The sequence below is a fragment of the Ischnura elegans genome, chromosome 1, assembly GCF_921293095.1.
Source record: "Ischnura elegans chromosome 1, ioIscEleg1.1, whole genome shotgun sequence".
In the NCBI taxonomy this organism is placed as follows: domain Eukaryota; kingdom Metazoa; phylum Arthropoda; class Insecta; order Odonata; family Coenagrionidae; genus Ischnura; species Ischnura elegans.
This window is the reverse complement of record NC_060246.1, coordinates 64014254-64039006: the sequence shown is the minus strand read 5'-3', so window position 1 is coordinate 64039006 and position 24753 is coordinate 64014254. Positions and strand designations below refer to the sequence as shown.

Here is a 24753-nt window from a genome sequence, read left to right as displayed (position 1 = left end):
GAGCACGTCAGCCTTCCCTAACCCACCCGCGCTCCTTAATTTGCCCACCTCACATCGTGTAAGGTGCTACGGTGGGCACGTAAAGAGGGGGGCAAGAGAAGCGGGGCGTGGGGGGGGGCAGAAGAGAGGGACACTGACGGAACTCTCTCGGAGCGATGGAAGAAAGGAGAGAGGGGAAGGGGCTGAGGCGAGAAGAACAAGAGGAGAGATGCGGCCGAGAGAAAGGCGGGAGAGAGAGAGAGAGTGTGCGGTTTTGAGAAGGAAGGAAATAAACACGCTTTGAGTGGCGGACGAGACAAGTTTTGCACGAACGGAACAACTGAAACCGGGGAACAGATGTGTACGCAAAACAGTCGCATCAGGCGTCAAAATGGTGCCGTGGAGATGGAGGAGAGGAATGGTAGGATGGCCCAGGATTGGTGGCCTTCGAGGAAATCACGTGGATGAGGGGAGTTTTGGAGAGGTATAAAAAAAAAAACTACCGAAGCTGAAGGCGGTTCGGGTGGTGGGAGGGAAGCGGGCGACGGAAGGGGGGTGAGGAAGGATGGGCGGGCGAGGACTCGGAAAAGAAAAAGGTGAAGCACCAACATTCACTGCCACCTTCCACCTTCCTCCCCTCCGCTCTCCCCTCGCAGCACCACCGTTTGCTCCACTCCCGACCAACCCTCCTCCGCTACGCAATCAGGCGTGAGTGAGAGCGAACTGTGGATGGAGGAGGGCGAGAGTGGAAGCAGGAGGAAGAGCGAAAATTAGAGACGCAGGGGAGGGGGCTGTTGGACAGGAGGAGGAAGGGGGAAGGAAGGAAGAATGGGACGATGGGATATGCGAGATAGGATTGGAGGAGGAGAGGGAAGAAGAGTGGAGGGGGGATGGAGAGGAGAGGAAACGTTTGGGGAGAGAGAGAGAGGGTTGGGGGGATGGTGGGGTGAGGGGGGTGGGTGGCGTGGGCTTCGGTGGTAGGGCGGCCGGAGAGACATTGAGTGGGCGAGTGGTTTGCTGGCAAATTACGACGAGAGTTGGGGACGGGAGAGGTCGCAACGGGACCTCCATGTTACCACGCGGGGGTTCGCCAAGGGAGTGCACTGGGCCCGGTGACTTTCTCCCCCACCACTCCCGCCTCGCGGGTCGGTGGTTCGAATCCCCTCGGAGCGAGGCTCCTGGGGGGTCGTGCCGTGTGGGACGGGAGGAGGAGACGAGATACGAGGAGTGAAGAGCATTCTCTCCCCTACCGGAGCGTGTGTGTGTTGCGAGATCGAGTCGGTGGGACGTCGACGGGGGAAGAAGAGTGTTGCGCGGGGGTTATGCCTCGTGCGGGGAGGCACGTGGTGGCGGAGAGGAGACACACATGCATGGGTGGGGTGGATGCCTGAGGGGGCGGGGAGGAGGAGAGGCGCCGGGGGTGGGGGGAGGGACGGCGTGTGACGGCCGAGCACAGCCCGAGAGCGCGCGGAGGCCGTTTGTTTGCAGTCCGGTGCCGCCGTGCGCCACGGTCTGAGGCGTGTCGTGTGCTGCCAACGACTCCGTCTCCTGAGGTGGTGCCCTCCGCGCGACAGGGGTCACCCTGTGATCCCCTCCCCCGATCCCTGAACACCCTCCCGACCCAATAAAACCCATATCCCCTCGTCCCTTCCCGACATCCCAGCCACAAAAACGTCCCAACGTCCCTCCCGTTAATTTCCTCGACACTCCGTAACCCCCCCGACGAGACAGAAGTTAGACCGCGTCTCGCCGATATTCCCTCCTCCCGAAAGGAAGGTGCAACCCCGACGACATGGACTCTCTTGCTGTCCCTCCCCAGTCTCCTCCTCCCTTCCCTTACTTCCCCCCAATTTCATTACCCACTCATCCCGTTGATTGTCCTGTACTCATCTTCTCGATTTTGAGTTAATCCCCTCCGGCCGCGCGAGAGAGGAGGCAGTTTTCCGCGACGCCCGTCGCCACCGAAAATGGCGCCACGTTCCAGCGTGTATCGGATACTCGGCGGAACAGGTGAGTGAGTGTTGTCCGGCGCCGGTGCCCTCGTGGCCCGCCAACCCGTTGGGTCGAAAACGCCGATCTTTCTCTCTCTCTCTCTATACATATATCTGGCTCTCTCCACACCTTTCACTCCGCAGACGACGTTGGCGGAGGAATAGAGGCACGAGGGAATTACGGGGAGGTTGCATTGGGTCGAAATCGTGAGCAGTATGGGTGACATAGGGATATGGTCGCTGGGAGCACTCAGCAAAGAGGATATACAACATGACCACCGTCATGAAGTCAGGCGGGGAGGCAACAGGGGGTGATGGCGCTGGGGGGAGTATGAGTTAGGGAAGGAGAGGCATGAGGGAAACTTATGGGTTAGAGGGAGAGGAAGTGGGAATGGTGGGGGGAGAGGTGGTCCCGCCGCTTATTTTCGCGAAGGCCGTCTCGCCATATGGAATAATTTCCCCCTTGGGTTCTCCCTCCTCCCCCCAGTCGAACCGTATCCCTCACCATAGTCCCTTCCCGTACCCTTTGCCCCCTCTCCTTCCCTATCCCCGACCCCCGCACCACCAACGCTACCTAATCGCTCGAAGTTTCGATCGCGTTTAGCTCCTCGCAGGTGGGGTTGGTGGTGGTGGTAGTGCTCCAGATATGAGATACTCCGAAATGTATTCCGCATCGCGAGAAGGTCGAAAATATTTACTCCCTCTCTTGCGCTGTGCTCCCAGCGACAAGCTCTCTGGCAATGTCAGAATATGATTATCTTCCACGGTTTGGTTAAAGGGAGGAGTGTTGAAATATGACTAGGGGAGACACGATTTTAATGGATTTAATAACTGACGTTCTTTCGAAAAATCTGTTCTTTTTTGTGGCATTCGGATAAGTTTCTTCCTTCCTTCTCAATAGCTTCCGATACATAAATAACGAATAAAAATGATTCCCTACAATTAAGACGCATTTTGAGTAAGTACGAACGTTTTCCAGGTCGAATACCATTCGGAATATTGGTTGCGGTTCCATAAGATGGCATATCAACTCTTTTACATACGTATTTTTTCATTCTATTAAACCAAAAATTACTTATTACTTTTATTCTGAAAGCAAGAAGCGGTAATCCTAAGTTCACTTCGTGGCAAGCAATGACCATAATATACAATTAACTTTAAGTTAAGTGTTAGTGAGTATACTTATCATAGCTGCCTGAGCTTTTCCTCATTTCTTATGTGCATCTTGCTTATCATCTCAATTACGGTATGTTAAGAAAAACTTTAAATGAGAAAATATTTCTCATAGTAAAAAACAGCATGAATAATGATAATATTTTAACCGAAATAAAAAGTAGCCATAGGTAACACTCCCAAATAATTATCATTGCTCAGAAGAAACCATTAAAGATACAGAGAAAAAAATCACATAAACATCACACAATGAAGCTATATTGGTAGTGCGTGTGTATCTTCCCACGAAATAAATCGACCTCTTCAAGTGTGATAGAGAAAGCCATTTTGGTGTCCTTCCCTTTGTGTGAACCATAAGGACATCGATTCAATAGAAGCGCGCCACAATGGTCTCCGGTGACTGGCTTATAAATCAAATGGATTGACACTTTCTTCGTCTTTTAAGAAGAATATGGCGCTACAAGGGCTGTCAATTAGCAGTAACACGCATTAAAAGCTTGCTTCATAATAAATTACACGCTTTCAAAACATCCTTTATCTTCTGATTCTGAAGACAGTTATGGCCTTGAAAGGGAATAAAAATTTAAGGCAAGATCGTCGTCTAAGAAACATAGCGTCCCTATTTACCACGTAGGCTAAGGTAGCACGGATGAGAGAGAAGTTGAGGTGCCGGGTTAAAAGAGGTTATATGCTGTGGGTTTGAATCCATTCCGTAAAGGGCAGAGGTCACAACAGAGACGCAAAATGTAAGCGTGAAAGTGGAGTATTCTTTTCCCACTATCAGCTATCTAATATATCACGATTAAGCGGCGAAGTAAAACACTTTCCTTGATATTTCCTCACTCTCAGGCACGATCATTAAACCATGGAATAATCGCAGGGGAAGTGGGAAAACACACCGGATCTGAGAAAAAAAGGAAGGATTGGGACGCGGGTGGAATTTTGAAGGACAAGATATGTCTTACGACAGGGAGATGAATAAAAAAATATAAATATATAACGCCACGGTTTTCCATACGAACCTGAAGAGGCGCTCTGCAATGCGTTCGGGAGGGGGAGCACGCGTTTCACACGCAGAGCTTGCGGAAAGTCACGCAAGCACGCGAACGCTTCGTTAAAATTGCCGCTTTTGTGTTGAATACGAATTCTAACGACATGTGCCCATCTGGGACCTCGCTTCGTCAAACCAAAGCGCATCATTTGTGTAGCCACTGGGCAAAAACAAAAACGATTAAGGAGTTGAAAGTTGCCGGAAGATCACTCGCCTTGAATGAAGGGCTGTTTCTTTTTAAATTCAAAAATTGAATATTCATGGGAAAGGAACAAAGAGATAACCAAATCGCATTCATATTCGTGAATGCCCGTCGAATATATTAAAATGAAGCAATGGATAACAATCTATACTTTTTTATGGGGTGAATCTCGAATTTTGAAATCATTCAGTATTATAAAAAACGGATATCTATGTTTTCGACGGCCAATTCAAAGAAATTAGTCCGCCAGGCAGCTGAAAAAAAATATTTTAATCATTATGCCAGTAAAAGCATTCGTATCTCGTAATTATTTTGAAAAACAATTTCATACATGCATTTACACCATAGATAATGAAAGGTCAATAAAAATAGTAACAGACATTAATTTAGCAATCGTGTTTTTATACATGTTAAATGTACAAATAAATATTTTATATCAATATTAGGGAACTATTCAACAAAGTCATTACTTGCAAACCTTGCATTTTGAATGACTATTTCAAATGCATGCAACGTAGTTACAATAGGTTGACGAAATAAGGAGTATACGTAGTGCTGTTTCATCAGATTAATTAGTAATTGTAAAGGTTAAACACGCATATCATGTACCAATGGTGTTGATGGTACCTAATATGTACAATACATTATGGAGCATACTTTAGTACTGGAGGAAAATATTCTATGTTTGCTTTGATGGATATTGTCTCCTCTCTCTCATAGATCAAGTTAAGGAAAATTATACAATATCAGTATTTACAGTAGCAAAACATCATTTTATCGTATTAGGAAGTTGTTTCAGACTTAATCTGCTGGAATTCTAGCATTATAGTAAATAAAACGTGACTGGCAATTTAAAAAATACTGTAATTTTCCTTTCACGCTCGGTTTCAAAACATTTTGTATTTTCTTCCGATGAAGATATATTTTGTATAATTTTCAGGTTCACTCGAACAAAATAAAAACTTAATTGAAAACGGTCTTGAAGAGAAAATCAAATTAATTGCGGACAGTTGCTATATTTTCTTATGGCGACACTATGCCTTTTTTATTTACTCCTAGTGTCAGTTTATAAATACACATATGAACATTATGAACGACGGCGGATCCTCATATTGTGTAGTGGTCATCAAGTGACGTTACACACCAGATGATGTGGCCAAAAAATAGCAATGATTTTGACTGTGAATTTACATTCATCATAATGCAAAAAAACTATTTTCATTCAACAAGGCCCCGAAATATTAATACCGCTATTACACTCCAACAAAAAATATATCAGAATGTTGCATCAAAATATTAAAATAAATTCAAAATTAGAATAAAAGAATTAATAATTCTCCTTTCCCACGGAAACGAGAATGGAAATAATACATGAGAAAAAGAAATTGCTTGCTGACATCTGGTCAAAAAATGTTCAAATGCATTGGCTTGATCAGAAAATGTGTACATTACATTACACATCTATCATTTTTCAATTATATTCCCAACAAAAATGGTCAATGATTCCCATCAAAGTTAGTTTCCTATCCTCCATAATTTCAATGATATTTTCCATGATTTTATATCGACTTTGACAAATCAATTTTATTATGATCAAAGAAATTGAAGTCATCTACTTCTTAGTCACTTACTAAGTCAACTACTAATTAAATACTTTCATTAGACTAGAGACCTTCTTACACGTTGCTTGTACCTGAATGAGATACTTCACAGCATATCGTTAGAATGCATCTCATCGTCTTATATGTCGATGCGCTTACAACATCATATAAGCTGCACTGAAGAACTTATCGTCATGGTTTCACTCGTATAAAGAAGATGAGGACGGATGAATTTAGACGGCTTATGGAGAGTTATTTTAGTTTTGTATCTTTTTCCACGAATGATTTCGAAATGATAATACATTTAAAAAAAGCTTATTTTCGTACGGTCCAAGTTTATGCAATCTTCTGTCACGCTCCACATAATCAGGGTGAGCGAGCAACCTTCCCCCTACCAATACGGACGATATCTCTGCGCAGGCGCGTAGTCCGCTGATGCCATCTCGGTGACGCTGAGAAAGCATTTTGGTGAGGTCAAACGAAAAAACAAATAGATTACACGGACGATTTTTGCTAGATAATGCCTCAGGGATAAAACGCGATAACAATATATTAAAATGACAATGGTGGGTCACATGTTAAGATACGAAAATACGTATGCATGACAAGTCAAGAGACGTATGATATGAAAGATATGTCATACGAAACAATGTAAAACTAAAATAAAATGATGGACGAACCATATTGACTCCATTTGAATTCCGAGTACAAATGGCGAAGAAGCTAATGGAAGAGACATAACGGAAGCTGCATATGATTTCCACTTATGGATCAATCTTGTGGTAATGAGAGGATGGCCATGAGCTCCAAATGCTCTCAGATTTATGTAGGGAAAAGGTAGTCAGTTGGCCGACGAACTCACCGACTAGATACAAATTGCTGTTGCATTCCTAGACTCCAACTTTGGGCCCGACTCCTTCGTACGTGGTGATAGTTCCGCCCGTGATGTTCCAGATGGCAGGTGAATAAGCACTGGAACCCAAATGAGGACGCGGCCTCTCGGTGCCCTGGAGGGGATGAAGAGAGATGGACGGAGATTGATCAAGAGAACCAGGGAGAATGGACGAAAGGACTTTTGGCCTCACAATCAAGGGGACTAGATGCGGGATGCACCAGTTCGCTCAGTATGGAAGCTTGACTTATGCTGCCACTCCGCTCGCTTTTTAATCGGTTTTAAAAACTGCTCGCAGCGCGGCGATGAGCGATCCATTTTTCCCCAATATACGCAATACATTATTTGCCCTCGCGATGAATGACATTGAAAAGTTATCAATTCTATATATTACATCAATTCGAACAGAGTTCAACAGCCTTTTTTTTAATGGAAGGGCCAAAAATCGATTCCACATCGTCTGGAGGGTCACAATGCTCCACATACCATTACTACCACATCAACAAAATAAAAATCATATAATTTCAAAGTGAAATTATCTTTATTCGTTAAAAAGTTCAATCAATCAATGCGATTTTAACATGACGAGTTCGTCGAAATAATGTCAATATTTTCTATAGCCTCTGGGGGCCGCAATAAATTGGTCGGCGGGGGCCACATGCGGCCCGGGGTGGGCGGGTTGAAGACCCTTGATTTATAACATAAATTTCGCTTTACAGTCCTAATTATTTCCTTGTGAAATTCTCGGATGGCTCCACCGTCAGCGGGTAGTGACTTTTGTAAGCAGATAAAAAGGCGCGATGAGTGACGGAACATTTAGTGTTCGTTTTGAGAACTCTTCATTGAAATACTCGAGGTCACAATCGGCAGAGAGCAGGGCAAGTGCCACGGTGTTCTAAATTCCTGGTGTCCCACTTACCCGGTGCAACAACAGCTGGTGTTTCGTGCAATTGCCTCCAATCCTCCTCCCCTTCGTCCCTTCCGTCCGCAAGAGCCTTGGGGCTTTAGCCCCCGACCTCAACCACCCTCATTCATCCATCTCTCTCTGCTTCTTTAATAGTTCGGCCTTATCTCCTACACTCAATATTCTTCACCTGTTATCTCTCGAACTCCCCCAAATGTCTCCTTCGTCATTCACCGCCGGCCGATTATTTTTCCATTTTTTCCCCTCGTCCTCTCCACTCCCTGCCTTCTTCGCCTCCGTGCGTTTTCCTGCCGCGCTCGATCGATGCAACGTGCGCCAGTCGTACACCGAGTACGTACCTACGCTTTCGACACTTGTTTATCCCCCGATGGAGCGGGGGCAGACGGGAAATAAACTGGCTGTGTTTCATGCATCCCGCTCCTTCATATTCTTCCCTTACAAATACGATTACGCTTAATGAATTTGCCAGGTACGATTGAAAGGTGCATAACGTTTTTAACGAATTTAACAGGTATTTATCATTAATATATAAGATATCGCTTTCCAAACCTCATAAATAGGCGGCACGAGCGTGATGCCATGTGCTGGCTGACCAAAAATTGGCAGCGTGAAAACCTTGAATTTACCGTGTTTGCTTATGTTAAGTATGAGTGGGTGGAAATTGCAAACCTAGCGGCTCATGTTCTGCAACGCGACTCCACTGTTACACGTTGTAACGTCGTCATTCGACATGCAAAATGTCTTCAGAATTGATGTCTGCCTCGAGGAACATATCAAATCCCTCCCTCACATTCATGACATCGTTCATCCGTAAAGTTTTAGGTTCAATCATCTGAATACACGGTGGTCCATGGTTTATTTGAGTGAGATAGCAGACACTTTTGCGATATGGCGGGCATCTTGCTTTACGTAAACCAGAATGAGAGAGTAAAGTAAGTGCGGAATCAGTATTGATTCTTGAACTTAGCGGCAATACTAAGAATATTTTTTATTCACACTGATTATATTCAAACCCAAAGTCCGAGGGATGAGAGACAGTCAAAAACTTAGTACAAATAAAACTTCAAAAGAGAATTAACGGGGACACAATCTTAGAAAAAGCGATTTATCAGTGATGGTCATAGTATACAAGAATAGAATAATAGAATACAACAATTGGTATTCGATATCTTACGAGTACATATGCATACTCAGCCAGCAACTATCAAACCAATAAGAAATCACCGTCGCGACAGGTGATGAAAAAGATTTCTATTAGATCACCTTCCAAATTTTTCAACTAATGGAGTTCATTTACAAACAAAATTTTATTATCATTTGTTAATCAAATATCTTAAGCAAAGTCTGAAAGCTCCATATTGCAATCCAACAGTAATCATACCAACGCAGATTCCAGTTTCTCTTTCTCACATAAAATTTTAACAAGCCAATTAAGATTAAAAGTATCAGCGTCGATAAATCAAGATAGGTTGGATATGATTTTTATCGCCCTTATAATTGCAAGACTATGCCAAGAGATCTAAAAAACATCTAAAGCGATCGTAGAGTCGTAAATCTGTAAAATTATAGAAATATTTGTTCTAAATGTCATATTACCATTGGGCATGTGTAAAATAATCCAATTTACTTTGAGCTTAGAAAAAAAGAAAATTATAAATTATCACATTTGAGGCCAAGGTTGAGGACTACGAGAGGAGTATCATTTAAATAAGAAATAAATAAAGTGTTGTAAAAGCAACTGGATTGCCAATTAAAATCTTAAGTCACGTAGAGTTACATGGTCGCATCTTTCATTAGATGTAAGCTAATACCTTGATTTCTTATTGGCATTGCCAGATGTGGAATTTCCGCCTTGATTCAAGTCTAATTAACGAAGGGCTTCACTTTAAATAAGCATCTTCTTCGGGATTTGAACGGAAATAAAAGGAATGCCGAGATTCATAGACATCATGAATAAGGGAAAAATCTGCCTTTCCTTTCCGAGTCTAACGAAATCGTGCTATCGGGAAGTCTGGGATGCTAATCGATTACCGCGAAAAATCAATCACATTTATCGGTGAAAAAATAAAATAAAGGTTCAAATGATAAAATAGTGATCGCTATCAATTCCAGGTTTAAAGATCACAAAAAAATTAGTGCAGCACAAGTACGATCAGTGTTACTCTCGAAATTACCGCTATTTTAACACATTTGCCACAATTTTCAAGAAACCATTTCTCCCTCATCTGTTAGTCATCAATTATCATATAAATTAAATGCCTCTCCTGTGTAAATGGTAACAGTTTTACCCTAAAAATCGATTCATTATCCATAATTTACTTGGCCTTCATCGTATTGCCTTGATTTTAAAGGATCATTGTCGATAAAAGCAAAGAATGGGATGCAACAGTTGGCAATTGGCTGGCTTACAAAACTCGAGAGCAAGTGGGAAGGGTACTTCAGCTAATGTGCCTGTTGAGCAGGATCCTAAGATCTTAAGCAGCGCATACGAGATCAAAGACAGCAGTAAATTTCCTCTCATCGGTAAAAAAAATTAAACTAAAATCTTATCCTCAGATGAAGTGAAATGATTCCCTCAATATAGGCGGAAGACCGTAAGCAAGTAGTAATACAATAATACTGAAATACCTACATGTTTGAGTGATTAAAATTATAAAATGATGAAATATTTTAATAAAATGACCATGATGTATTTTAACCAGCCAATAATGAAATGTAAATAGCCTTATATTCAAGAAAACCATGTAGTTAATCTAACTATACGCTAGAGACAAAAACTTCGTAATAGTTGATCAAAAAGGTTGACAATATATACTTCCTGACTCCATAATTATGATTCAATTACACCCCCGCCCAATTTTCTAGCGTTATTTACAAAGCTTTCTAGGAAGTGACCAAAGCTTTCCTTAAAAATCATATATTTATACTTTTTCGTTGCTTAAGCGTGTAAAACACTAACATAAGATTTACAGGAAAATATGTAGGCTATATGCTTGCTTCGTATATTGTTTTCTTTACGTAAAAAAGTTTCTGTGATACCACAATCATATTATAAATATTTAAAAAATTAAACGCTAAAAGTTGAATGTAAGTACCAGAAACAGCTAATTTACTAAAGGTTGATTACGTCATGAGGAAATATGAAAGTATCAAGTCGCGTCTGCTTAGCAGATTCTTTTCCATTGTTAGCGCGTCAAACACTGCTGATAAGCAGCAACTTGTGGATTAAGTTCAAAAACCGCTGAGTAGAATGTATAGCGTGTAAGGCTGGTTACCGGATGGGATTAATAATGGGCGAGATTTTGCATGCCCTATTGAATATTCAATATTGCGGCGGCGCGACTTGAAATTTTGCATATCCAAACCATTGAAATGCTATTTTCTGGCCTTGATGACTATTCCCCTTGAAAGCAAAATTAACTACGCAGTACTCGTTTGCATTTTTACTCCGAGAAATTGTATATGCTAGTGTTCCTCAAACTGTAGGGTATATTGAAAGTTTTAATTATTTAATTTAACTATAAAATAGCAAAATTCTTGAGCAGCCATAAGGAATATGAATTAAAACTATGCATTAAAAGGCGAAAAAATTAATCATTTTCCCTATCTATGGACCTCAAAATTTTTTATGCATTGACACAGTCACTAAAATGGAACAAGAAAACTTCTATTTTACACTTGAAATAGAGATGTATCTTATAAATACGTCAAAAATCAACTCATCCAAGGGACTGACTGCAGAGTGACAGGACTGTTTTCAACCGTTGCGTGGTAACAGAGCAGAAGAGTTAAGTAAAGATGTTTAATGGCTATTATGCTTACCTAGAATTACAATGTTCGTAATTGTAAAAGAGTTGTAGTTGTTGCTACCCCTATGACAAAATTGTATAAACCCATGTATAAGCCATGGCAATGTATAAGAATGTATAAAATTTTGAAACAGATTTATACAATTTTTTCGTAGGGGTAAAGATTCATTTTACAATATCCATGCACTATTATACCAGAAATCGAATGATCAAATTCTAATCAGCATTATCACTAAGCATCCAATAACTAAGTAAACGTTATGCTATAAAACATACCCACCCACGAAACATTTTTCTTCAATTAGTCTGATGGTATTCCATACCTTAAAACTTCCAAAAATATAATATTTTATGAAGCAAGTCCAAAATCATTCACAATAGATAAAAACATTCAAATTATTGAATGGATCAAAGGTAAGGTATTATTTCACATTTACCTTTCCTTTTCTGAAGCCCATTCATCATTATGTCACTCTACAGGAAGTTTTTCTTTCGCCAGTTCGACAGGGTAACTAAAATTGAGCTCCTTCTACTAGCTCAATTGATGAAATTTAGAGACAAAGGTAAATCAACAGATTCATCCTAGAATATAAATATCAAATGGCTCTACATTCTACAACTCTTTTACAATTACGAACATCGTAATTCTATCATTTACTAATTAAATACGGTATCATTTTAATCGCGAAGCTTTTCATTATTCTGTAAATTCAATACCTTTATCCGGATCCCAAATATGTACACTTCACTCGACTAATAAACCATGTGCCACTAGCTCCTTTTTCATGTATCTCACTTCTGTTCTTCTAGTACAATTTAAAGGTAGCTTGAAACGTTCGTAAGCTCAACGTCTGATAATGAACACTGCTATGATATTTAAATCCAACCGACACGGAAAGTTTACATCACCGTACAAGGAAAAAAATCTCCAACGTTAACGATATTTCATGACCTATATGAAAGAGGACCAACCAAGAGAGTACATATTGGGGTATGAAATACATTGAGTCCTGGTAAGAGACCATAATTTTAGAAGAAAACGTGGAAACAGATATTACTAGGCATTTGCACATTTTCTTCAAACACTATGGAACCTATAGAATGCTTCCATCATTTTGTATACGCATTAGACTTGAATCGGAATTATTCACATTTTTATTTAATAACAATGATCATGTTGTAACTTGTCGTTGTTATGTTTCTTCATCGTGAGCTCGTACCAATTTTTGTTGAGAAATACAATCCACATTATTGTCAGTAACATGCAGTTTTGATCCATTCATCTTGATTCCTTTCAGATTTTCTCTTATATAACCATAATTTCAATCGACGAAAAATTGAATTATTCTTCTTTGATCTGATTACAGGAATTTACCAAATCCTTTTTAATCGCACGCTCTCGTAGAAAAATAACCTCAGAGCAAAAATTCAATACCGAGGCATTTAATTAGTAATAATCATGGCTGTCCGACGTATACGGACAGAAGAATCATTAAAATAAAAGCAAAAATTTGCGCCGAGGGTATTATGAAGGAACACGATAATGCTGGGTAGAGACGTAACTCGAGGGAATTCCGTGAGTGCAGACTCAGCCTTTTTGTCTTAGGGGAGCCATAAAGGAAAAACACTCGCGGTCATTCCTTGCGGATTATCTCGGAAAAATAAAATCGTGGAATTACGAGGAACTTTACACGAATATGATGCAAATTGACAAACACGAAAAGCGCACTGCATTAAACTCAAAATAATAATAAGATCTTATTCCACAAATGAGCTACCACATTATTGTCTTTAAAAAATATATATGTACACGATCACGACAAAAATATTAATCTCGACCCAACTTATACATTTCCTAAAAAACTACTGGACGTATGCAATACATGGTAATCAATAGTATTCATACTTCGCATTGAATAATTAATACAAACATCGACTCCATGAATGCATGGATCAAGAAACTGTACACAAAAAAATGTTTGTTAATGCTTCATCCAAGTTTGCATTTGTTTGCCAAGCGCATTAGTTTTCTTTTCCTTTAAAAATCTATTTAGGATTCTAAAAATTCCGTGACACATAGGATGCCAATGTTCTCTATCCGATGGATGTATAACTCCTACCTCTCCTTCAATGATCGATTTTCCCCTGATTGATCAGAAAAAATACGGTGCAGCATAATGGGAATTCCGGAACTTATAAACTATGAATGCTGACTCTATGTTATCTCTAAAAGTCTTCGTCATTCAAGGTTTCATTTCTTCCCATTAGCTGAAGCCTACTGTAAACGCAATCATAATACCTTCTAAGTATTATCCATTCCCTTGGTTCGTCAAGGCAAGTTAACACTCGCATAATGAGGGTAATTGAATAAATCCTGGGCATCCTTTTGCTGGGCTGTAAGTGGGGGTCATTGGGGGTAACTATACGCTTACCAAACATTGAAGTACTCAAACCACAAACCAAATCGATAAAATAAGCGCATTTTTGGAATGACAGGTTTGATTGGCATTATTTTGTTTTGCAAAATTATTGCAATGAGATTTTGTTTTCCTGTATTTAAACAGATTCATTTACATAAAAAGGGCAACACATTTGAGAGCTTTATGAGCTAATTATAAAATAGATTCTTCAACCAAAGTACTGATGCAGTAAATACCCCCTTTACTTGTTACCCAGCCGCACCCTCCAAGCTATTAAATGGTAGACTAGTTCAGAAATTGCTTATCAAAACAAGATAACAACAATTATTGAGAAAGTTGGTCTAACATAACAATTATTAACTATTTCAAGCGCCGAAACCGGTACGGAGATTCCTAAATTCCTATTTAGCACTACCCTTCATATAATTATATACTTATAATATAGTCGAACATAAATTCAACCATGCTACCCGCCAAAATATTCTTTATCATACCTACTCATGTAAGCTTGTTGATACAGAAAGTGATAGGAGACAGGTACGTTTTGAGGGAAGAATGACCTGAGAAAGCGAAATCTAGAGTACAGAAAACGTCATTGTGATTAACCTTCAGAGTAAAACATTGCCGGTAAACTCATTGATCCAAACGCCCTGAAAAAAACACTGAGAATGGGCCACTCATTACATTCCTCCCAAAGATTACGTAGATATTTCTGCTTGGTTTAAAACGTATTTTTATTGAGGGAAACTGATTAAACTAAAGTGCGACTGTTAAAACTTGCTGAGGTGATGACCAGCTATCACTACCTCACCGATGCATTATAATTAACTGGACAACAAATTTTCGGCAACGATCTCATTCTGAGGGACTCATGATAATTATTTCACGTAAACCAATGAGATGTTCGCCTATATCGACGAGAGGAGAAAATGATGAGCAAAGACGAAGGATTTTTAACCTCAAACTCTCGTTTCACATCGGTACTACCCATGACGTGGCGTTTAGAATGGACTTCCACGGATGATTCATATCATTACTCATACATAAGGACTGGATTTTTCATAGATTATAAAGACTGCATACTTGTCCAGCGACTTAAAGCTTTATAGGGTTAAATACCTTACTGGTAAATAAAGATAAAAGCTATTGTAAACAATACTTCAATTTTTTAAATATTTTTATTATAACTTAAGCCTCAATATAACTAAATTTCCTAAAAATAATAATAAAATATAATTTTATTTAAAAATTCTCATTAAATATTCTTCACACCCAGTTACGACGAGCCATGCGGATAAAATGTCAATATTAAAATTAAAATGAGTTAATTTCGAACACGGCATTGATAGTGTTGAAATATTTCGGCAATTCTTCCAAGAAATTTTAGAGTAGACCGCAGATTGAACCAAGATCATTAGGGTCTGTAACCAATGCCCAAACACCAAGATACTTCCGTTATTTAGTACAATATGAAATGGTCCGCATAAGAACTCGGAAGGTAAATTCTTAGTGGATCATTTTCTGATCCAGGTAAATATGTAGTCGCTGGAATTCTTTTTAACCCCAAGCAGTTGTAAATCCGGGAAACCAACGCCACATTTGAAAATATTTTATTATATACTAGCAGGCTACGCGGCATTGCTCGAGAAAGATAGTACTCAGAGAAGTGGGAAACTTGGAACTTGTAAGTCATGGTCGCACAGCAGGATTTTTAGGCACCTTGAACAGCAAACAATGGAAAATACGATTTCCGTATAATGGGCACGGGATCAGCTTATACGCCGCTCCAACAACATTGATCACTTTGTGTATTGGTACGTGTGTAGACCAAAAATAACTTGTGAACTTACACCCCTGCAAAAAGGTTTGCACGGATGTAGTATTATTTGAGATATGTTTTCCCTTAGAGCGTGTAAAGAGGTGTGCCTACCCGGCAGGATACCCAACCATAGAAGTTGTATGACGTGACATAACAAACGGTAATGAGAAATCGACGCGTAGGACACGTCGGACGCAAACGAAAGTAGCACTTCGAGGTGAGAAATATTCTTGGACCCATTCCGTACTTTTTATTTGTGTTTTCAGCCTTAATGTGCATTTCAGTAAAGAATAATTATTTCTTCCTAACAAATAATTTATACACGCGTAAAAGAGACAATATTCTCTTTAAGCGTGATTTAATTTTAGTATATAAGACAATACGAATGCTTATTTAGACCACGTGGGAAACTCAAAATTAAAAAGGATGCATATAAAATTGGACGTTGCCAGAATCCAGTTATTCACGTTACCGTTGTACTATACATTAACATTGTCCTGCTTCTAACTAGAAGGTATCAGATCCATGCCGAGAAGCAACTATAGCTTGGGCTCACATGAAAACTTAAGGTAAAGCATTGTGCTGTAGACGCTGGTCATCAAATTTGGGTATAGGTCTCAAACATGCTTTAAACAAATGTTTTATCACGACCTGATGTGGTCAAGGGAAAGGAGATACGGAAGATACAGAGGGTGTGGATGGAGCAAGTTCTATTAACTTTTAAGCAGGCAGGGGATGCTGAAAACCGAGTCAGAGAAGATTAGGTAAGTGGAATATTACAGGAAGAAAGTAGGATTCTACTGAAGTCTTCACCAGAGATTTCATAAGACAGTTTCACCTGTATCATACGCCGGGAAAGAACAAAATCATACTATAGGATTAATAGATATAATAGATGGAAGGTATACGCCTTATTGGGAATTGAAGAGAGATGTTTTATTCGGGGATGGGAGACAGGCGTGATTCGCTCCACGAAACCTACCTACCCGTAAAATACTTTTGATAGTAACAACAATAGCTAAATCCATCCACAGATTACCAAACCCGCCTTCAGGTTGAATCACTCCTTGAGTCATAAGTATATTTCATTCACGTTTAGAGAACTCTCAAAGCCTGTGGAATTTTCCTCAGATCGATGAAGAGGAGATAAAAGCTAGCTTTATGAACTAAGCGATACTCTCAAACTGACAATAGACGCGGATAATATAACGTGCATCTCACGTGGAGTCCCTAATGCCCAAACTTTGAAAGAGCAGGATAATTACACAACGTGATTAAAGCTCAACAAACTTAAAACTTTAACGGCCGTTCGATGTGATTGCGGTGTGTTGCCTCTATTTACGAGATACCGTCACGTTTCAAGTGACCACACGCGAAAAGGCGGGCAAAAAGTTCATTTACCCTTATGAATGTTTTCCACGGGGAATGAGAAAATTTGACGCCCTCGCGCACCCTGTTTGCCAAGCGCCTGGAGATGAATATTAGAGCTCGAGAAGGGTGGAACCCGGTATGAGGAGTGAAAGGGCGAAAATGAGGCTGGGAAATTGAGAGACGGACGGGGGGGAGGCCGATGGAAGGGAAGTGCGAGGCAAGCCCGGAGGCGGCGGCAAAGAGGGTGGCGCCGCGCCGGCTCGAGATGGTTATCGTAAGGATTTGCTGATCTTCAGTCGACGGCACCTTTTCGCGGGAATAAATCTCCATCAAGGCTCGGTATCACCACACACGACCCCGGCGAAAGTGCATGAAAGACACACTTTGAAGAAAGACATACTAATTCCTTTAAAAATATCCTACGACAGCATCAAATATCCTATGACACTATAATTTTAAAATGAACCGAAGACCTTTCATACATTAATCCACAGGAATTTTATCCCAGAAAAAGGAAATATAAACGCATACATGTTTATTAACGAAAACCAGTAATAGACGGTGAATTTTGAATAAAAATTTCTTTTGCGCTGTAATAGTGACACGTTGCATAATAAAAAATACAAAATGAGAAACTGTTGTACTCTGTGCATTTACCTAAATGTTATGAAAAGAACTTAATTGATGCTCCGACAGAATTAAACCTGTGCGAGTACAACGAGATAATTAGTTTCGAAATGAGAAAATACTGAATTCTATTTTTCTAGAGGGTAATGCTTTTAAACCGTGTAAAGAAAAGTGACAATTGCATCCTGTAATTATAGAAGGAATATAGAATTATATTCCACTGAGCAACTATGCGTGACTTTATTTTCTATGGACCAATTCTTTCTTTAATTACAACGACGGAAAAATAAATACCGAGTACATTAATAGCATCTAAGAGGTACCCTAGTCAGCAACATTCGCGGCTCTTCGTAACGAATCCTTTATTATATTGAGGAAATACATTTATAATCTAGAAAAGGACTACTTTAATCTGATTTAAAACAAGATTTTATATATATTACTGATCCGATAAAAAGTCAATTATTATAGATATTGGTGAAAGAACGGAAGAATTGACAAGTCTGTCACATTGAATTATAATCTCCCGTTAACTTTCATTTAAACGTCCCAGATGAAGGATATCCTGATTCGCAGAATAAGTTCACTCAAACAAATTGAATAGGCTCTACCGGCTCTACTGATTTTCTTTGTATCATAGATCATACCTGGAAAGCGACTCTTTCAAATGAACGAATTTATTCTCGGAACCCTTCAGAACGATTTCAACGACTAAAGCCATCTTCCGGAAACAATTTGTCGCCTGCTGTAAATATTTCCTTGAAATGGCAGCGGGCGACCGTTTAGTTCCTTTGGCTCAAATGACCTCACACCAAGGCTAATAGAACGTGGTGAAGTGATGCAAGAGGTTAAAAAAAAAGCAACATCTCCGATCCATCATCACCGAGGGAATCGAAACCTTACCCCAATCCCTCTTTTTTTCAATCTTCGCCGATACACAATTTCCGTCGGTCAAACAGCACACATACACCCACAGCAGGAGGCAAGCACATAACGCAGATTTGTTTATGGCCGCGGCTGTGTTGGTGAGTTGTTTTGCCGCGGGTCGAGGGGGGTGTCGCTGTTCGGAGGCGAGGGGACGGGGGATGACGGAGGAGGGGGTTCGCGTAGGGCGGCGGTGGGGTGGAAGGGGCGCCCGAGGGTTCTCTTTTTTTTGTTCTCGCCCCCACAGCTCATCGAATGGGGAAGAGAAGAACATCGATTGCCCCTTGTGAGAAGACGGAGGGAAGGGGGGAGGGTGGAGGGGAGGTTTGTGTACACGCGAGAGAGGGGAAGAGAGCGAGGAATGGCGCCTCGTTTGGTAGGGAGGGGAGAGGGGCGGGAGAGAGAGAGAGAGTGATGCGAAACGAGAGAGGATGGAGAAACGGATACCTGTGATACATGAGGAGAGGTTAGCTGTTCAGGGGTGCGAAAGTTATAGAGAGTTTAAATTCCACGACTTTTCTAGATTTATGATAATAATAAAAAAATTATTTACCCGTGGAATAAATATTAAAGCATAGTTCACGTTTCAAATAAACGAGTCAGGTTTTTCCTTATTATATGTTAAGAAATCAATTTTTTTATCCTTCCAAAATATCGATGTAAAATTTGAAGTAATGCTAGATAAAAATATGACCTAAAAAACTCTATGCTGCAAGTAAGTGAAGGGCCAAATCTAGGAATGGGGAAAATTGACTAACACGCCATATTACTAGGAAATTAAGGAGAGTGGAACTGGCTACTATGCTCTTCCTTGTATTCATCACTGCATCAAGAATTGCATATCCTACAGAAACGAGATTTTACATATCAAATATAGAATCGCTTCAGTTACTGCGAGAAACATGAGAAAGCACACCTTGTATAATAGCCAGCTCCGGTATTATCTACAGTTCCTGTGCCTTGGGAATGAGTTAAAAACTTAAACATTTATTACAGGGAGTTTTAATGAATTACTTTAAATTATCTCGCTTGCTTTTACGATTTTAAATCCTTGAAGCTACTCAGCTCAGGAAAGTCTATATTCCTGTAAAAGCCTACCCCACAGTCATATAATCATCACCAAACCCAGGCACCCAGGATAGAAAGGCAACACCTAGCCACCACACCAACCGAATTGGCCCATCAATAAAAGTACCGGAAGGCATTCGAAACGGTAGAGGCGAGCAGAGGCGACGGAGAGGCATTATTAATTGGTCGAAAATGGAGCGAATGAAGAATGAGTAGGGGTAGGTGGTGGAGAGGATCCCCCGTCGAGAGAGGGCGAGATGAATAGAGCGGTGCTCGAAGGAGGGGTGCGGGCTAATGATCGGTCGGAGGCGCGAGGGAGACAAGCACGTCCGTTTACCCACTCCCCACAAACCCACACACTCTCCCGATCCGCTTGCTCGTACTCCCCCCTCCTTGCAGCGTTAGCTCGTCGAGCACTCGAGCTGAGCTCGTTGACCAAGGGGTAAATGGCTCGTACACCAGAGATGCTACCGTTTTATGCATCATAATGAGCTAAGTCCACGACAGAAACGAAGGACACCTTCTTCTTTGAACTGAAAATGAGCGAGGGAAAACATGAAAACAAAATGTAAGCTCGTTTTCGGCCAACACAGTGGAAGGGAGCTATATCGCCCCACCGCAAACACCCCCATGCCCTTCAGAAGCCATGGAAGCGAATGTTAACTGCGGTATCCATTTTATTGCGAGTTTCTCACGCCATTAGTGCGATTTTACCTGTTCGTGTCGCTATGAGGAATGATGCACTATCGATTAAGTACATCGTTTAACGAATATAATTAGATTAATACGAGATAAATACGATGAGTTTCATGAACAGAGAAGTGCATAGGAAAGCAATGGAACAGCGCATTATCCCTTATTATTCGTAGAAATATTCTCAAATAAGGCAATATGAACCTAACGTAAACATGCAAACTTCTCAGTCATTGAAGGAAGCTCCAACAGCGAGGGCCACATTTTTATATGTGACAGTCCAGGCTACTTCAGAACATTAACTTCTGAGCAGGAATGACATTTTCCTATCAAAGTAAGTTCTTTTAGATTAATACCTGGGTCACTCGAGTATAACACCAGCAACATTAAACTTAGATCCACAGTGACTATCATCGTAGACCATCGTATAAGGGAAAGCCGTGCGAATTTAAATACCACTTTCTTTCACTATAAACAATTTTCAAAATTGAACTACCCATATTTTCTATAATCGAATGTCAATACTTCAGATTTGTCTATATATTTTTGAATTGCCTTGAAAAAAAATATTTAAGGACTAGAAAAATCATTCTCAAATCTAAAAATAAGGTTAAATACATCATGCATCATTGAATTAATATTTATTTTTCACTTTTTCTAATTTGATGAAACAACAATTTTCGATACTCTGCATCATTTTCCCATCTGGTAAGCTCTGTCCGATGCATTCGTGTTACGCAGAGGGGAGAATGGGGGTGAGACGGCGTAAAACTTATAACGGGGTTTGGTGGATATTCTTAGGGGTGAGGGAGTGAAAGTTGGAGGCAAACAGTTGGGTGTAGGGTATTTCAGTGTCTTTGCCAGGATTGAAAAAGGCATATTTTATCGAAACTAGATTAAAATGTCCTTCTTAAGTAGGAAATTGAAATTAATTCAACGGTACGTATAATGGAAAAGTTCAACCCTATTGAACTCGATACTTTAACCTTTTCAGTCAGATTTTTTACTCTATACTGATGAAAGTTATTTTTTGCCGTGTAACTCTAATTATGGCGTCATGAAAACTTTGTAAAAACGTTTGGCTATTTTGCAGTAAATTTTATGGTATACGTCTATAATTATGGACAAGTATGCACATTGATAAATTAAAATCCCCTAACAGTCATGTCCATTTTCATGGACATTATGACTGAAAGAATTTACTTGAATCATAGACTTTAGAATAATTATATAAGATTTAGTTTAAGAGTTTACCCGTGCTTTTTGTAAAATGTAAATAGTTTGGAATTCGACTCGCCGTCATCGCCATTTTGTCTGATCGCCATAATCCAACTCCCCTATTGCCTCGCTTGCTCTTCACTCCTGCGATGCCATTCCCAATGGATGTGTCACGGTTAGACGCCTCCAATACCCGTCTCTCCCGGGGGCGCAGTGGTGCAAGCGACCAGCTCGACCCAGGCGACGAAGAGGCCTCCACGCGCGAGGCAAATCGTGCGAAGGAGGGAGCTACAGCCGTCATTAACCTCCTTCACCGTATCGTGCATACATTCTCTCCAACACGTGTGAACATTTCTCGTGTTTACTGGGTTGGAGCACGGTAGGTCTCATAAAAGCTTTCTTTAAATGAATCAACAACGTATTTGGCCCGTGCTACGATTTAAACGCTGTATAACTGTCATGATTACTGAAGAAAGGCTGCGGTCACGCGCAGCCATGATCCGGGAGGTGTATTACGCCTCATTCACTAATGAACCTCCCCACACTACAGCGAGGTCACCTTTTAACCCATCGTATTACACTTATTTCGCATGGAAAATTTATTATTATTTCGTGTAATCACTAAATAATTAATCTCTTACAAGCTACTACTTCTAACATCAATTGTTGTTATAATCAACGTAGTACGTACACATCAATGGTATGCATCAAAATTTACCGTATAACCGAACACTGACCATAAAAGTAAACAATTTAAAAAGTAAACAAACACCACAGAACTTTTAATGCCATGCAGTGCACCAAAAATGCAGGATTCATAGTCCCCGAGATAATTCTTTTATAGAATTAAATCTAATGCTTAGCTCTCTCTTACTCTCTGAGTGCATATTTTCGCCTCGACATGCACAACTAAAGAGCTTGCATCTTCTAACACGTCGAATCCTAATATCCTTAGCTCAATACCTTCAAATCCTATCTCCCTCCTCAACCTCATCATGTATTCGTCTTTCCTCGGTGATTACTGTTTTCGGTCGCCCCGCCACAATCTGCGGACATCTCCGCCCAAGGGCGGATCCAGAATTAATTTCTGGGAGGTCTGAAATATAAACGGTCCTCTCATATTTAGGATTAAGAACAACATACAAGTATTGTACGAAATACACTCTTCATCTCCATACTACGTAATACCAACCAAAACGAAAGTAATGATTCCGGGGTCGTATTAAAAATATTGTCTATTTTTTAGACGTTTGAGTGAGGCACGTGCTCCCATCCCTTCCCCACTAAATTCGTCTATGACTCCACCCACCATTTCGTAATCTCCAACGCTGTGGCTACCTCTTAATACATTTACATATTATCCTGCGTTTCTTTCATGAACCATTCTGGTTCCATTTTATAGCAAAATCCTGGCTTACATTTTTATTTTTTCTATTAATAACACTGGGTGAGCTTGTTGAGTAAAAATAAGTACCTTCAAGAAACAAATACATTCTGATTTAACTGTTCTACGCGACGAAAGCATCTTTAAATACTCTTATGTATGCACTCGAGGATTGATATGATGTGTCGAAATATATCGTATCGAGAAATCAAATCGAAGGTAAAATACGAAATATATTTTTCGTTTGTAAAAATCATATCCACTATAAATGAGGCAGATACCATCGAACCTTTTCCCTTGACTCTTCAAATTTTCTTCCTTTAACAGTGAAAAGTTCAAGAAAACATTTCAAACAGTATTTTAAAAATTTTATACTCCGTTTATTAGACATTTTTTCGCTAAGACAAAACCATACCAATGGCGCCTATGGTCCAGTTTAACCTCACTTAAAAACCTTATACGGTGGGCGTTTTTTTACGATTGGGGGGCATCAAAGCTGCAAATTTTAAGGCCTTTCAACTTCATAAAAACATAGAATTTGTAGATACTGGGTTTTAATTCACGTGCATTTTTATTTAAGTTTTACCTTGCGGCCTAATAACTCCTCTTGACCTCATGTATATAAACAGAATGCGTTTATGAACACCATGAATGTATTTACAAATGTTTTGCCCTAAATTATCTACCTTACGCTTTTAGTCGGTAATTTTATAAACCAAATAAATAATGTCAGCCTTACTGAAATTCAGAATAGTTCCAGCGTACAAAACACGCTAGGCAGCACTAAATTTTCAAATTATCCATGATAATTCAATTATAATTAAAATACGCATTTTAAATCTATAAAAAGTGCACGAGTACTGAAAAAAATTCAATAGTGAATTTTGGCACACTTTCTGTAGGATATCAAGCGTACCAGATTAATGGTGGTTGAAAACCAGGGGCACATTTTCACTGCGCTAATTTCATTCAACCAGCGATTTCTTGTTTACAAAAGCCGCAACGAAAAAAAATGTAACTTTTAATCATAATGCCATGAAAACGAATAATAAAAAGGTAATATACGTAATTAATATAAAAAGGTAAATAAATAATTCGGTGAAAAAATTGTCTTCTCCTATGTTACCTCATTAAATACGTACGAATTGCAAATATATTAGCCAGTTTGAACAAATGGCCCTCAGGAGATATTAGGTTTTAGAGTGTAGACTCCTGTTTTAAAGTTCAACAGATTCAGGCTTCAATTGGTGGAAGTTAGACATATTTAAGTAAATAAAAGGTCGTAGCACTTTTCCACAAGAGTTTTTACTCTCACTGAGCCATCATCTGGTACAAGACACTTCAGAACATGTGAAAATCCCTTTTATACCCTTGAGAAATGATGGGGTAGGAGAGGATTTGACATCTTTGAGGATGGGGGATGGGAACGGGCGTACAGAGTAGAGACAGTGGGAAAAGATATAACTACGGGATGTGGAGAGCCCACGTTGGATGGAGGGTTCTAGTCATAACTGTAAAATGACGACACGTGGGGAAGAACCATAGCAAAACGGGAGGAGGGGGTGTTGAGAAGAGTGTAAAAAGGCGGTTTAGGGTAAAAAGAGGC

The 24753-nt window shown here is 40.1% G+C and overlaps 1 protein-coding gene across 1 annotated transcript in view; it reads left to right on the top strand.

Moving 5' to 3' along the window:
* Positions 1-1433: 1433 nt before the first annotated feature.
* Positions 1434-24753, top strand: part of LOC124162164 — a 90045-nt gene continuing 66725 nt past the window's right edge. Inside the window, exon 1 of the mRNA XM_046538611.1 lies at positions 1434-1989. The gene's annotated coding sequence lies outside the window, so the exon portion shown is untranslated. The remainder of the gene's footprint in view (positions 1990-24753) is intronic.